At 49.2% G+C, this 14,302-nt stretch overlaps 1 protein-coding gene across 1 annotated transcript in view; it reads left to right on the forward strand.

Moving 5' to 3' along the window:
• The first annotated feature begins 4,469 nt into the window (after positions 1-4,469).
• Positions 4,470-14,302, forward strand: part of LOC105448265 (growth factor receptor-bound protein 14-like) — a 253,642-nt gene continuing 243,809 nt past the window's right edge. Inside the window, exon 1 of the mRNA XM_011686759.1 lies at positions 4,470-4,966. The gene's annotated coding sequence lies outside the window, so the exon portion shown is untranslated. The remainder of the gene's footprint in view (positions 4,967-14,302) is intronic.

A 14,302-nucleotide genomic window follows, 5' to 3' on the forward strand; every position in this document is an offset into this window, starting at 1 on the left:
TTCGCGTAGAAGACCTGAAAACATCTTGTCCAAATCATACGGATGTGCAGCGGTACACCCAGAGGTTTTCGGGGTTCCAGACGGCGATCTTGCAGCGCCCATATGTAATCCCGACTATCCGTGGGCAGCTCCGTACTGAAACCGTCGCGTCTCCGCAAACTAGTTTATGCCGAGAACCGCGCAATAAATTATCGTGAACGGCCCCTGCGGGACCGCTTTTCGCGATGTATAATGCGCCGGATACGCTCGCGGAAAGCACTTTACGCAAATGAGAAGAAAACGCGCCTCCCGTCCCGCCTCCCCCCCCCCAAGACGAAAATCGATTTTTGAAAGGCGAGAACCTCGGGGCGCCTCTTTTCCTCCATTTGGCCTCCTCCCGATTATCGTATCTAACGTATTGCACGAATGCTTTATTTCTACATAAATCTAGTCCCCCCTCCCCTTCGCTGACGGAGGGCTAGATAGAGAAGATGAGATAGAGGGAGAAAGATAAAAAAAGCGAGATAAAAGTTACTCGAATCTTATTTATACTTCTCATTGCTAGACTTGGAGGAATTTAATTCCCAGAGCGGGAGAAAATATCTCCATCCGTCTATCGATTGTTTGGCACTCCCCCTCGCGCGCGCTCAACATATTTATTCGCGGGGTTTAATGGAAATACGGTGCATTATACGGACGATTTTTCATCCTCCCGCCCGCCTCTCCCTCTACCCCTCCCTCACCCGTCCCGAATACGAGAGTAAAGTATGGCCGCGGCCGCGGAATGCAATCGTCCATGACGCGGATTACCCGCGGAAATCTTGCCGAATCATCAGGTGGTTCGCCGCGCGACCGCGCCAGGGACTGCGCAGTTTGCGCGCCTGTTTGTCGTCGTAAGCCTAATTGTAAGCCGGTTAATTACGGCGTTTATTTGCGTGCGTTCGCTCGCTCACTCGCCCGCCTGTTCGTTCGTTCGTTCGCTCGCGCGCGCGCGCGCGCAGGTCCGCACGCCTATACCGTTTGCGTTTCGCCGAAGATCGGTAATCGTTTATCACGTTCCGCGCAGGGACTTCATTACACGAGGCCAACCGATAATGACATTGAATGTACGATGAACCGTCATCAATTGTCGGCGCAAGTTACAAAGTGCGTTTCTCTCTCTCTCTCTCTCTCTCTCTCTCTGTCTCTATGTTTCCCCCTTTCTCTCTCATTCTATCTTTCTCCCTCGCACCGCGATTGGTTGCGTTAACGAAGACAATTAGGCGCGGGATGGGTCCCGACTGCATTTCGTGACGTAGAAATCTTCGGCGAGAGCCGCACGCGTATCGGTTCTCTCTGCTCGCAGATTTAGCGAGATAATTCGATCGATCGATTCTCTCTCCGCTACAGGTACGACCGTCCGCGTTGCATTTTCCTTCTCCCCTCCCCCAACCCTCCGCCCCGCGCGTTTCCGTCCCCCCCTTTTGCTTGCAAAGCGTACGCCGGGCAATCTCATAAAGATGAAAGCGATTTCTCGATGTTAGCATTTTAATTTAATCCTCTTACGTGCGGAAAACGGCGAGTAAAAATGTTTTGCGGAATGTCTTCCGACTCTACCCGTTTCGCTCTCTTTATCAAGAGACTTTGCAGATACGAATAGTTTAACGCGCGGCGTCTCGCCTCCTCGTCGACCCTCGTGCGATTGTTAATTGAAAGTCGCGATACGGAGAAGTTTCGTGAATATTGCAAAAATTTGCGGGCGCACGAAATTTTTAATCGGTCCTCCGATCGCTCAATCAATTCAATATACTCGTCCATTATTAATGAATTATGTAAACGTATACACATGCAGATATGTGACGATTAGAACGAAGGTGTAATTAATCAAAGTTAGTCGAATTCACGCGAACGCACTTTTCGAACTCAAGCATGCGGGAGCTCGCACTACTTTTATCTCGGCGCGGCGCCTCTCGGCGACGGACGGGAGGCGGAGGCGCCAAGTGGACGGAGGACAGCTTCTCGGGGTCCAAATGTTAGCCTCGCTTATCGAGAGTCAATGACGTTTAAAATAATATCCCGGGCTAGACGGCTCGCGTCGACCGTTTATCTCGAGCCGCAGAAACTCAATTCTATTCGCCAACGAAGTTACGGAAGTTCGCCCCGGTTATAGGAGTAGCGTCGTCGCGGGGCGCCCGCGGGCGGAGCTGCCGTGCCGCGAGAAACTATCGCTGCACCGTTCGTCCTCACCCTCATCCCCCCCCTCCCCTCCCCTCCGAATACGACATAAGGCGGTGGTGAGTCGCTATTATCCACCGCGTGCGAGATCGATAATCCATTCCGCATGCGGGGACACACGGATCCGAGCTTCCACGCAATCCACCTAATTAGCCGGCGACCGGTCGCTCCGTGCAACTGCGACCCCGCTGCCGCGCGCCGTCCGCCGATTGGAAATGTACGCTCATTGCGCGCATTCTTGCAAAATACAAGTAAACAGAACGTGCGATATTTCGAAATTGAGACGCCTGCGCCGATTCGATTGCGCGTGGAGCCGCAAATATTTAATTTCCAGCATTCAAGATTCGGTCTTGAATTATCGAGCACGATCAGTTTTTCCCCCTTTCGATCTGTTTATTTATTTCATTTTGTCCGTTTGAGGATAAAGTTAACGCAAGATAATGAGCGACGAAAGAAAAAGAAAAAGTTTGACTATTTCGTATATATTTTGCGTTCGCGCTGTTTATTCGCCTCCTTTCGCGTTCCGTAACCGAAAGTACGCGCGTTCGCTGTTCGTCCATTGTTCATTCGTTTGATGTATATCTATCTTAATAGCTCTTAGACTCTCTCTCTCTCTCTCTCTCTCTCTCGACGTACTTGCTCACGAAACGCACAGGGAATACTCGAAATAATGTTATTTGAGTAGGAAATGGAGCCGTTGCCTTGATATAGCACTGGCGACTGATTTTCATAGAAATGCAGTGTACTCGCGTAATTTCGCAAAACGACCGGGTTCGCGTACATTTCTTTACTCCAGACGCTGCACGACTCGAGCGCTTCAGCCGCAATGTGGATTTCGTTATTGTTAATATTTAATGTTCACTCTTGCGGATTACCTTAACGGCGTGTTAAGATAGCCTTCATTCTCTTCTTTTCCTCCCTTCGTTCTCTCTCCATTTTTTTCTTTTTAAAGAAAGTCCCCGCATATTCCCCAGAGGTAATAGCGGTGATACGTATAAATGTTTCACGACGTCGCCTCCGGATCTCCTGGTCGCCGCAAAATTTGATTAACGAATCCCCTGAATTTTCTCTAGCGGGAATATCACCGTTATCTGAAGTTCCGTATGACGGCTCTACAACGAATTATTAATGGTGCCGTAGAATTACCAGTGTTTCGCGCGATTCTCCAACGGTTGCCGATTTGCAACGAGATTCATTCGTCGAGTTGCGTCGCACGAACGCATCTACATATTTCGCGCGTTTTGCTCCATGGATACCGTCGAAGGCGAAAGAGAGAGAGAGAGAGAGAGAGAGAGAGAGAGAGAGAGAAGGAAGAGAGGAAGAGAGAGACAGTGAGAAAAAGCGATTGAAGCGAAGAGAGGGATACAACGCGCGTGTCATTCCGCGTAGATTATAATTCCATCGACGTACGTACGAAATAAAATTACGAACCGCGCGCGCGATGTATTCTGAGGCGCGCGTTATCGATCGGGATACGTTGCAACCGTGGCGCTAATTGCAATTGACGATTAATAATTAACGCAACGTCCGTAATCCGCCGCGAAATAATGTATCGCTCGTCGCGTACTCCGTCGTGCGCGCGACGGCCGATGCGACAAAAAAAAAAAAACGATAGCGCGATATGACATTGCGTCATTTCGGAGATTCGTGCATATCATTAAAAACCAGTACTCGATATATTATGTATATATATATTTTTTTCTTTTTTCAAGCGAAACCAGTTTCTAATGTGACCAACAATATAAATATCACAATTCACATGCTTATTCATTGTATTTCATTTTATTCATTGTTTACGCATCTTATTTATCTTTTATTTACATTCTCATTTTAATTGCTTATTTTTGATCATCTGTTTAATTATTTATCTGCAAATGTTTGTGTTATTACGTAGTTGCAAAATAAAAATTTCGTTCGTTACTGCTTGATATGCGAATTCAAACTTAAAACGCATTAATTTTGCTGATCTTGCTCCGATCATCGAAATTGAAAGGTTTTTTCTTATGACGGTCGCGAATGACAAGTTGTATTCTTCTCTCTCTCTCTCTCTCTCTCTCTCTTCTCTCTCTCTGTCCTTGCCTCTATCCAATCGCCATTCGCCAGTCATATGGAGATCGTGGAGCGCGCGAAATCGCAACTGATCGCGGCGGGCTCGCGCGCATCCCGCCCGATCTTGCGTGGGCGTCGCGACGTCACGCAGCACGCCGGCTCGGGCGTGTGCGGACGGTGGCGGGCGGCTGTGAGACGCCTCGCGCCGCCGTCTCGCAGTAGGCGACGCGACCTCGGCCCGTCAGGATCGTGCGGTTGGCTTACGCGCGATAGCAGGAGATCATGCCGGTCTCTATACACACAACAGCCTCGGCGGATTAACAGACGAGAAAAAGGCGACCGCAAAGTCGTGCCACGTGTCGCCACGACAGACTGGCGCGACGTTTGTGCCGGCGTCCCGCGTCCTGTGGCCCCGTCACCGTCTCTCGCGGTTACGCGATCGGAAGTGCGCGGCGACCGAGGAAAGATGACACAGTTCCGCGGCGAGGAGGAGAGACGCGCGTCGCACGACGATAACCACCAGCGTGACGGTCCGAGTGTAGATTGATACGTATGCGCGTGAGGAGAGAAAAATAAAGTGGGTGAAGTGCTGGAAGAGCGCGATTCGCTGCGAATCAGTTTCAAGTCGCCGCCAAGAACACGGGCACAGTGGGCACGAGGCGCGGGAACGGATTTTCCCCTGGATCCAGGCGAGCCGCAGGAGAGAAAAACGAAGGGTGGACGAGTGAGTGTCACGTAAGAGAAGAAGAGAAGCGTAAAGTAAAATTGGCTCTCTGCCGTGTGATAATCGTGCAGTTCGTACGGTGACGTAATTGCGAGCGCGAGCGTGAAATCCGCTCGGCGGTATGCCGCGTGCGTATTATACGGGACGACGCGAATACAACAGTCACTTTAAAATCTAAAAAGGAAAATAAAGAAAGAGGGAAAGAAAGCGAGAGGGAGAAAGAGAGAAAACGAGAGAGGTGAATTGACGCGATTATACTCCGATCCTGCGGGAGGCGAGCCGAGTAGTTATACGACCGCTAGGAAGCCGCCCGTAGATTCTCCCCGCCGCCCGTCTGACTCCGCACGACCTTTTCCACTTTCGACTATCTCCCTGGACTGCGCGCGGGCATTCTTCCACGTTGATATGCGAGCCCGCCATATATCTTGCCGGTTTTCAGGTCGTTAGCGACGCGAGGGGTAGACGGGCGGACGAGGGTGAAGGACGGGCGGGGGGAGAGGGGGCGGGCAAGCGGAAAACGCGCGAGATTCTCCCCCCGAAACTTTCCGGGATATCCCCGTTTTACCCCCGAGAGAGGACAGAAGCTCCCTCGGACGGGGAGCAATCGGCCACGCCGACGACCCCGTTTTCCTTGTGTTCGCCCGCGGTTCGTGTCAACATAACGATAAGTTAAATTTCCGAGGAGTTTAAGTTTGCCCCGGTACGACGGGATTACAGTCGTTCGTACGTTCGTTCGCTCGATTAGAGGATTGTCGTAAACTAACGACCGCGCGCGCGATCCGTTTGAGTCGTAAGGGCTGTTTGCCGGAGAGATTACCGACACGAGCGGCTCTTTTCTCTCTCTCTCTCTCTCTCTCTCTCTCTCTTTCTCTTGAGCTCGCCACATTTACATTCGCGGATGTAGGTTCACGTTATTTTCGTATGCTGCGAACCTCTTTTACAAGTCGAATCCTCTCTCTCTCTCTCTCTCTCTCTCTCATTTTTTTATTTTCTTTTCCTTTCTTTCACTCTGCATGCTCGCTCGATAACTTCCACAGCACTGAAATCGCAAGTCATATAAGCCAGCCTTTAAAACGTCCGTGTGATTTAAAAAAGATCGATCGGTGCGCGCCCCACGACGGATCGTCTCGGGAGCAAGCTACGAGCCGCCGTCGCCGCCGTCGCACTGTTTGTAAACAGCATCGATCGACGGTTGCCCGGTTTAATCGGATCAGCGGCTAATCCGACCGTCGACGCTCGCTAAACGTTACTTCAATTTTTTAGCCCGTCGCTTAATGCTACCCGCAAATCGTCCATCAATCGCGCGATTGCCCTTTTTTCATCTCTCTCTCCCTCTCCCCCCCCTCCCTCCCGTTTTCCCCACCGACCGCAATTTATTTGCCTATCCGTTTAAGCTGTTTCGGCGCTGTTTCACTCGAGCGAGCTCCGAGTTCTTCTCACGCAAAAATTCGGTGCATTTTTAGTTCTCCGGACACATCTTTAAATAGTTTAAATACCAGAAGCCCGCACTGCGCCAAGGCGGTAGTGTTTAATTCTGAGCAACAAATATATATATACGTATATTCACGTATATTTCAATAGATATCTGAATTCAGAAAGAAGGAAATGAGACAGCTTTTGAAAGATGTATATAATGCCTCGCGCGATTATCGCGATTGAGAAATTTTTTAGAATCTTTACATCTGTTCCAATTTCGTAACTGTGTCACATTGTACTTCACTCGTGCTCACGTAAGCTGAATCTCCGGTGATCTTTTCGCCATCACAGGCGCAGGAGATCACGAGGTTAAGCTGTCCGACAGTTCGCTAAGAGTTCCGTCCCATCGATCGTCGAAAGTTTCCCGCGAGATCGGCCGAAAATCAGGGAAGCTTTTAACCCTTTCGATCTGAACGGAATGGCAGCGCGAAGTGCTGCTGGCCAATGTGCCAATCCGCCGATGTGCCAACAATAATCGGAGGACTTAGTATAGACGTGAGTTTCATCCGTAACATGTCACGACCGTCTCATGTAACGCGATATCATCGCTTGATTTATAGCCTCTGCAATGTTATCAAGGTAAAGTGCCTATAATATCAAATAAATCCTAGTATGAAATCTCAAAGAATATTTAACGGAAAAGTGCTGTTGCATAAAAAATGCATTTTACCATATTAATTACAATATCGTACAATATTGTTATTCTCGCAATATTATTTAATTCATTTTGCTCATAATAAAAGAATGAGAAATAGACAAAGATGATTTTTCGTTCCAAATAAGGTTTTAACTTCCTAAAAAATGGATCAATTGTCGCGCAATCGCGCGACGCGGTTCTCAACTGCGTTTCCGCTTTTATAAGGATCCGTTTTCCTCCGCGTGCGAAGGTTGTATTCATAAACTTGGTCTATCGGCTCGGCGAGTCTCTCCCCGCTCGAGTGTCAAGGGTCGTGCCGGGATTTTGCGGGCACAAAGCCGGCCCCCGCTGCCTGCAGTCTGCCGGACGGCGGAAGCACTTATTCCGTGGAGAACGGTTTCCAGCGCCGCGGCTATTATACGCGCGATCCTTCGATCGCGAGCCGCCTCGAACCGTGCGCGCGGGGTGCGAATATATATTGTTCATCGATCCTCCCCGCCGCTAATTTGCCAAATTACTCTCGCCCTCGAGAAAGGCACGCTCGTTAGCGACTTGGGCGTAAATGGACGTTCCCGCGCTCATGGCGTACGCGTGTCACGGAAGACGACGCGATTAAATTAGGACCATAATTCGTCGAGATTAATTTTCGGCGATGCAAACATGCTGCCGCGCGGCGAATTTCCACCCGGGGGAGGCGACGCGAGCTGCTATACGCGTAAATTTTTCCCCGAGTCCGCCCGGGATTTTATACAAGAGCACGGGCTAACTCTATTCTCCGCGTGGGGTGTAAAGAAAAGGTCTTTCGCGTGATTGTGAGAAGTATGTACAACTGCTAGTCCGAGTTATACCCTGGCTCACGTGCCGCACGTTTATCCATTATCCACTATATTTTTCAACTGCCTCTCACGCTGGTATATATTGCACTAATTGAAAATACATTTATACGAATCCGGATAAATTTATTATTCGGAAATTTTCAACGAACAAATTTGCCTAAAAATCGTTCATCTTTTATATCCGTCATCTCACTATTTATACGGTTCGAAAGTCTTTACTTAGAAGTGCTACATAAAAGTTATTTGCATTACCGGATTTTCTCCTTCGCTTTCGCGACTTCAAAGCGTAACGTTTATCATAAATATTTTCTATACATACAGAATTTCTAATCGTTGCTATCTTGTACCGTCTAATAATTGTCGGCGAGGGGATTTATTCCAGAGCTGCATGGTTTCAATTCGATTCAGTTATAAATAATACGGAAAAGCTATAACGCTCGAACGGATAAGTCGGCGCGCAACAGACCGTGAATGTCGACGAGGAAACAGCAGGATAATCAAGGATACAAAGGATTGTTAGGAAGCGCACGCCGCTAATGCGTTTTCTGATGTTTCCGCCACAGAACTCTCGGCGGGCTTTGCGTGCGCTCAAGTAACTTTGTGCTAATAATCTGTCGGATTCGCAGAGCGCCGTAATAATGGCCGCTCGTTTCTCATTTTCCCGTCATCGAAGCCTCTCTCTTTCTCTCTCTCTCTCTCTCTCTCTCTCTCTCTCTCTCTCTCGCTTTTGCTCTCTTCTCGAGTTTTCACTGTCCGACGAATCTCCTTTCGAGGAGAAATCCCTCCTCTCCTCCCAAATTATATCACTGCGCGCGCCTCGTTTATCTCATACCTCGAGCATTTCTTCCCCCTGTCAGCTTAAATAATTTTCTTAGCGCAAGGCGTACGATGAAAAATAAACGAAGGGACTTTCCCGAGTTGTCGAGAAGATATATGAAGCGCGGGATGTGATGTAGTGCCGGATATTATTGATTTATAAGCTTGTATAATACAAAACGCATTATTAAAACTTTATACAAAATAAATTTAATTTTTAAGCAAACTGTCACTTCCATGTTCTATCTCTTTTTGTCTTCCTTATTACAAGTTAATAAAATAACAGTGTTTTTCTTTTCTTCTTGCAAATATAATAACAGCGTGCTGTAATAGTATAATTTGATTTTTGCACGAAGGGAAAAAAGTAAGGGATGTATTAGTTAGAATTAATTAGAAAAATTAAAAACACACGTAGAAAAATAGTTCGATTACGATTTGTCCATTCGTGCGATCACGTTCGCCGAGCTTTCCGACGTCTTTAACGTTTCCGGAATTTAAATCGCGAAGCTCTCTCGCATCCCACCTCTCCGGGCCTTCGAATGCCTTCTTTGTCTACTTTAATCTGCGTTAATCTGGCTTTGTGTACCACGATTCGCGTAAAAGCGGCGTCAAGCGCGCAATCAAAGCGTCGCGGGCAAACGCGCCTTGCAAGGAGACGGAAGACGGAGGAGAACGGCGCGGCGCGGTGCGGTGCGGTGCGGTGCGCGGGTAAGGCGACTGCAAGTGTCTGGGCGAATTTGTATGACTTGTTGTCTACCCAGCTAGCAGTTTTGAGTAATCGCTCTCACTCCCCTTCGTCTGCTCCGAACCATCCCTAACCCGACGCCGGTCGTCACCCTCGCGCGCGCGAGATCTACCCCGACGCGCACGACCTACCCCGGGGCATTCTTTACTCTCCCATCAACGCGGCGCCCGTCGTCCTCGTCGTTCCCGTCGTCGTCATTGTCGTCATCGTCGTCGTGGTCGTCGTCGTGGTCGTCTGTGATCGTTCGTCGTCGTCGCCCCGTCGTTGTCCCGTATAGAATCGAAGCGCACACGCAGGCACTCCCGGAATCTCGTTTGTACATTTATTTTACCCCCTTCGACGTTCCCACCCACGTTCTTCTTCCACCTTTCCCTTCCTTTTTTTCCTCTCGCTCCCTCTCCTCGGTACCATCTCTTCGATCTCGCTGTCGCAGTCGGAGTGGCATGGAGCGGTGGGAAATAAATGGCCCCTAATGGATTTCTTAGACGTGCGCTCGCGCGCGCGCACGCGCGGACGCGGCGGAACTCAGGTGCAGTCAGGAGTGCCTCGGCCCTCGAAAGTACGGCGGAACTCTAAATTACAGGAATCGCTGGTTCTCTCATCCCGTCGTCTCCCCTCTATCTCCCTCTCTTTCTTTCTTTCTCTCCCTCTTTCACCGTCTCTTCTCGTTCAACGTTCGGCAGATCACAGCTGCGCGACCTTATCGATGCCGATGAAAACTTTTCACCGTCTTGCCACCATAGTCGTGTGCGAACTTTTCGCCTTCGCCAATAATCTCGGCGACATCGCGGTGACCTCGACCGCACACGCTGTCTCTCTCTCTCTCTCTCTCTCTCTCTCTCTCTCTCTCTCTTTTATCTTGGCTCACGCTCTCGCATTCGCGGTGATTTTTCAAGCTGTCTCGCACGCTCGGCGAATTGCCGACCGGCACAAAGCGTAATTTTATTTGTCAGATTTATTCCGGGTCTTTTTCAACGTTTACTAGTCATCGTCCTGGCGAGGAGAAGGCAGGTAGGAATGTCAGAACATCTGTGTTGTGTATCTTCGGTGCATAAAGATAGACGTTTAATCTTGCGGATTACGTCACGCCAACGCTCAAGTCTCGAATTTTATATGCGCATTCTACATGACATTAATACGAGAAAGAGGGAATTACATTGACCGTTATATATTTAGAATCTTTATGACTTTATGAGAAAAGCCAGAGAGTCACGTCTGAAGGTTTCAAGCCCCGAGAAACCGTCGTCGGTGCACCGTTGTCGGCAGTTTTTATATCCCGTCTTGACAACCTTATTTTCATCAATTTAGACGAACCGCGGAAGCATAACTTGACTGTCGTAATGGCGCGGAAATAAAAGGGTCTGGTTTGCGGGGAGTATGATAAAACTGAAAATCGCAGGAATTTCCCTCCCCTGGATAATCGCGCGCGCCGCCGCGCCGCGAAGCTCGTCCTTCTTTTCACAGGCACGAAAGTTTTCCTTCTTTGTCAATAATCTCGATGGATTTCGACCGACACCCGAGAATCTCTTATTTCCTCGCCATTGAAGCTTCTCTCGGTTTAGCGGTCTGCCTTTGGTGAAGCACGCGCGTCTCGCACTCGTACACACAAATTCGCTTGTAAATTTTATCTCGTTCTCTTTTTATCCTGGCACTTTTCTCCGTAACGGCGCGATGTTCCGTTTACCCCATTTGAGCGGCGGAACGTCGTCGGCGATGAATAATTCTTTGACGAAAACCGTTATATCGACGCGTCGTCGCGCGAGATGACGAAGGATAGATTACGAGCGAAACCGAATGATGATTTTTACGGCGATCGATTAAAGAAATAATATAAGTATAATAATATAAGTATAATACATATATATTATATTAATCAGTAAAATAAATGTCTACATCTATTAAAGATATACTCATGCCACTGAAGAACAATTTCTGACGTTGGAAATTATTTACTCCGAAGTCAATTCAAATAACAAATAAGTTTCCCAATCAAACTCAATTATTGATTTACGTTAAACATTATTATTTATCGCACAAAGAAACATATTTTCTCGTAGACCGCGTCTTCTTCGAAAACTCAGTTTTCCTCTCCGCAAATCTCTGCATTGCGATACAATTGTGAAAGCGCATGAGGGTGAACGGTAACACCGAGGTTACGGCTAAGAATCCTACGCTGGAACACTATCGCGCCGCAATTGCTCTAATCCCTATGCGGGGCGATACATTTAATGACCGTTTTGTGGATCCCCGTCCGTTCCCCGTTCAATAGGGGAGCGAGAGACCTCGACGAGACGGCGGAATTTCCGTCGTTCCGAGCGCCATAATTGAGAGAACGAGCGCCTCAGCGATGCTAATTCCGCGAATTGCTAACAAAACAATTTAACACGGTTCATACATAAATCATCGCCGGCAGATAAAAGTTTTCTTCGCCACGGGCGGGCGAGGGGGGGCAGGGGTTCACCGCGGGCGGGCAGCCGACAGACGGGCTTGAAAGGACCCGTCGCGTCCTTCGATGTACCTCGCCGTCATTTTCGTCCCGACGGAGGAGAGAGAGAGAGAGAGAGAGAGAGAGAGAGAGAGAGAGAGTTGAAGCTTTTCCAGGCGCGCACAGCCCGGTTCCTTCAGCCCCTTGCTGACACTCTAAATCTCGTTTGGAGAAATCTCGCTTCTTCGATAATCCATTCCCGGGCGTTCGCCCCTTTCCCGGCACTCCGCTTCGCTCTGAATCGCCCACGCGTGCGCGCGCGCTCCTTGCAACGCGACGCTTTTCTGCGATTGCATAGGGAATAATAAATGCGTCTTAATGACGCGAAGCCGAGGCCAATGAGACGCGTCGTATGACTGGTATGAGATATAATTCTCTGATATGGCGCGGGGAAATTGTTAGTTATAAAGTAGAGCGGCGTTCAAAATAGAACGCCGGAAAGCGTCGCGATGCACTCAATGATCCATGAAGCTTTTCCTACGTTAGAGACGATTAGAGAGAGTTATTCCGAAGGACGATGAAATAGCCCGTCCGAGTTTAAAGTTTAAAATCTACTGTTTTATTAAACGACAGTTTTCCACTTAAATTGTATTGATTGGCGTTAAACTTGTAACAACCTTTTAAGACGAGAGCATCTCGAATAAATATATATTTAATTCTCCGTACTGTGAATAAAAGATAATTAAGGAAATTGCAAGTGTTCACACAGTTTATTTAACACAGATAACTCGGTCCGTGAGACGAAGCGGACTCTCTTTTTTTTCCTCTCGCTGTGTCCCGTTAATTAAATCGTTGAGAAAGAAAGCTACAGATGGCGAGGCTCATGCGTGCGTATGAAAGGAAAAATAAATATCGCAAGTCGAGTATGGCTTGCCGCGACACGAGTGTAATGCAACTCTTGAATCACGGCCGTGCGTATGTGCGCTCTTTTAAAAGATTGAAATTAACAACTCGACACTTAAGTAACTGTCATATCTTACCCGTCCGTGGACGATGGGAGTGGAGAGGAGTAGAGGAAAATAGAGAGACTATGACCGGTGCGCCTCTGCTCCGGAAATATCCGGACGCACGTCGGACGTGCGTTAGCGCATTCGAAGGGTGGAGTCACTCCCGCCTGCACTCCCCGACATTCTTCGCGCTGCGAAAACTCGACCTTCGCCGGCGCCGTCACGAATGACGAAAGTTTCCGCCGCTACGTGACGAGCACGTCACCCTCCCCCCCCTTCCCCGCCTTTCCGTCCCTTCGTCGTCCTCTCGCTTGCCAACGAACGACGTTGGAATAACGTGGAAAAAAAAAAGCGGGAAAAACTGTAAACTGAAGTAACTCGCTGGAAGTCGTCCCGATCGATCGCATTGTGTCTCTCACCGCATGATCGCCTTCCCCATCAGGGGTACACTCGAAAGTTTCTTCGTCGAGGTTTCGCGATGGGGTAGTTTCTGATACGGCACTACCATTTCCTCTCTCTCTATCTCTCTTCTCTTTCTCCCGCCTCTCCTCTCTCCGACTCTCTCTCTCTCTCTGTCTATCTCTCATTTTCCCTCGTCGCTTGTCCCTCCCCCCTGACCCTCTCCTGTCCGCCATCCTCCCTCATCCCGCTACCGTGGTTGCACTAATGTTATTCGGGCTGTGTTCTCGGCATAAAGTGTTACCCTCTCGGGTTCCTCGTTTTATCCTCGCCTCGTGGTTTTATATAATTTTTTATTGGCCGTATGCTTCGCCGACCGAAACATGCGCCGGAAAATTCGCACGAGAATATTCGAGGATGTCGCGCTTTAATTTACATGCTCTCTGCTCTATGAAGGTACGTAACACGCAGAGGGGAGGAGGAGGGGGGGGGGCGGGAAGAGGGTGCCGAAATGTAATATCGCTCACTCTGGAAATTCTTCCGGAGTGACAGCGACGCGATGTCGGATCGCGAGAGAGGGCCCCCGCCGCGCTGCGGGCGCAAAACGGAGGCTAATGAAACAAAAGCTAAAAAAGCCCGGGTGTCGCGGCCGGATTGAATAACACACGTCGTGTCCGTCCCTTTCCGCCGTGGCTCGATTGTCGCTCGCCGTGTGCCCCATCAATAGTATCAATGGCACTATTATTCACTCGACCATTTCGCTTCCGCGACGATGATTTCCCTTGTTTTTTCCCCTCGCCCCTCCTGTATCTCGCTCGCGTGTAGCTACGCTCCTTTGTACACACGCGTCGCGCGGAGTGCGGCCGCGAAATGACATTTGCGAATTTTGTCCTCGCGACGCGACCCCGACCATCCGGTCCCTTTCTTCCGCCGTTATCCCCGTGTGCTCCTTCCTTTGTTCGAGTGGCGCGAGGGAGACGTGAGGGAAAGAGGAG

The sequence above is a fragment of the Wasmannia auropunctata genome, unplaced genomic scaffold, assembly GCF_000956235.1.
Source record: "Wasmannia auropunctata unplaced genomic scaffold, wasmannia.A_1.0 LD336088.1, whole genome shotgun sequence".
In the NCBI taxonomy this organism is placed as follows: Eukaryota; Metazoa; Arthropoda; class Insecta; order Hymenoptera; family Formicidae; genus Wasmannia; species Wasmannia auropunctata.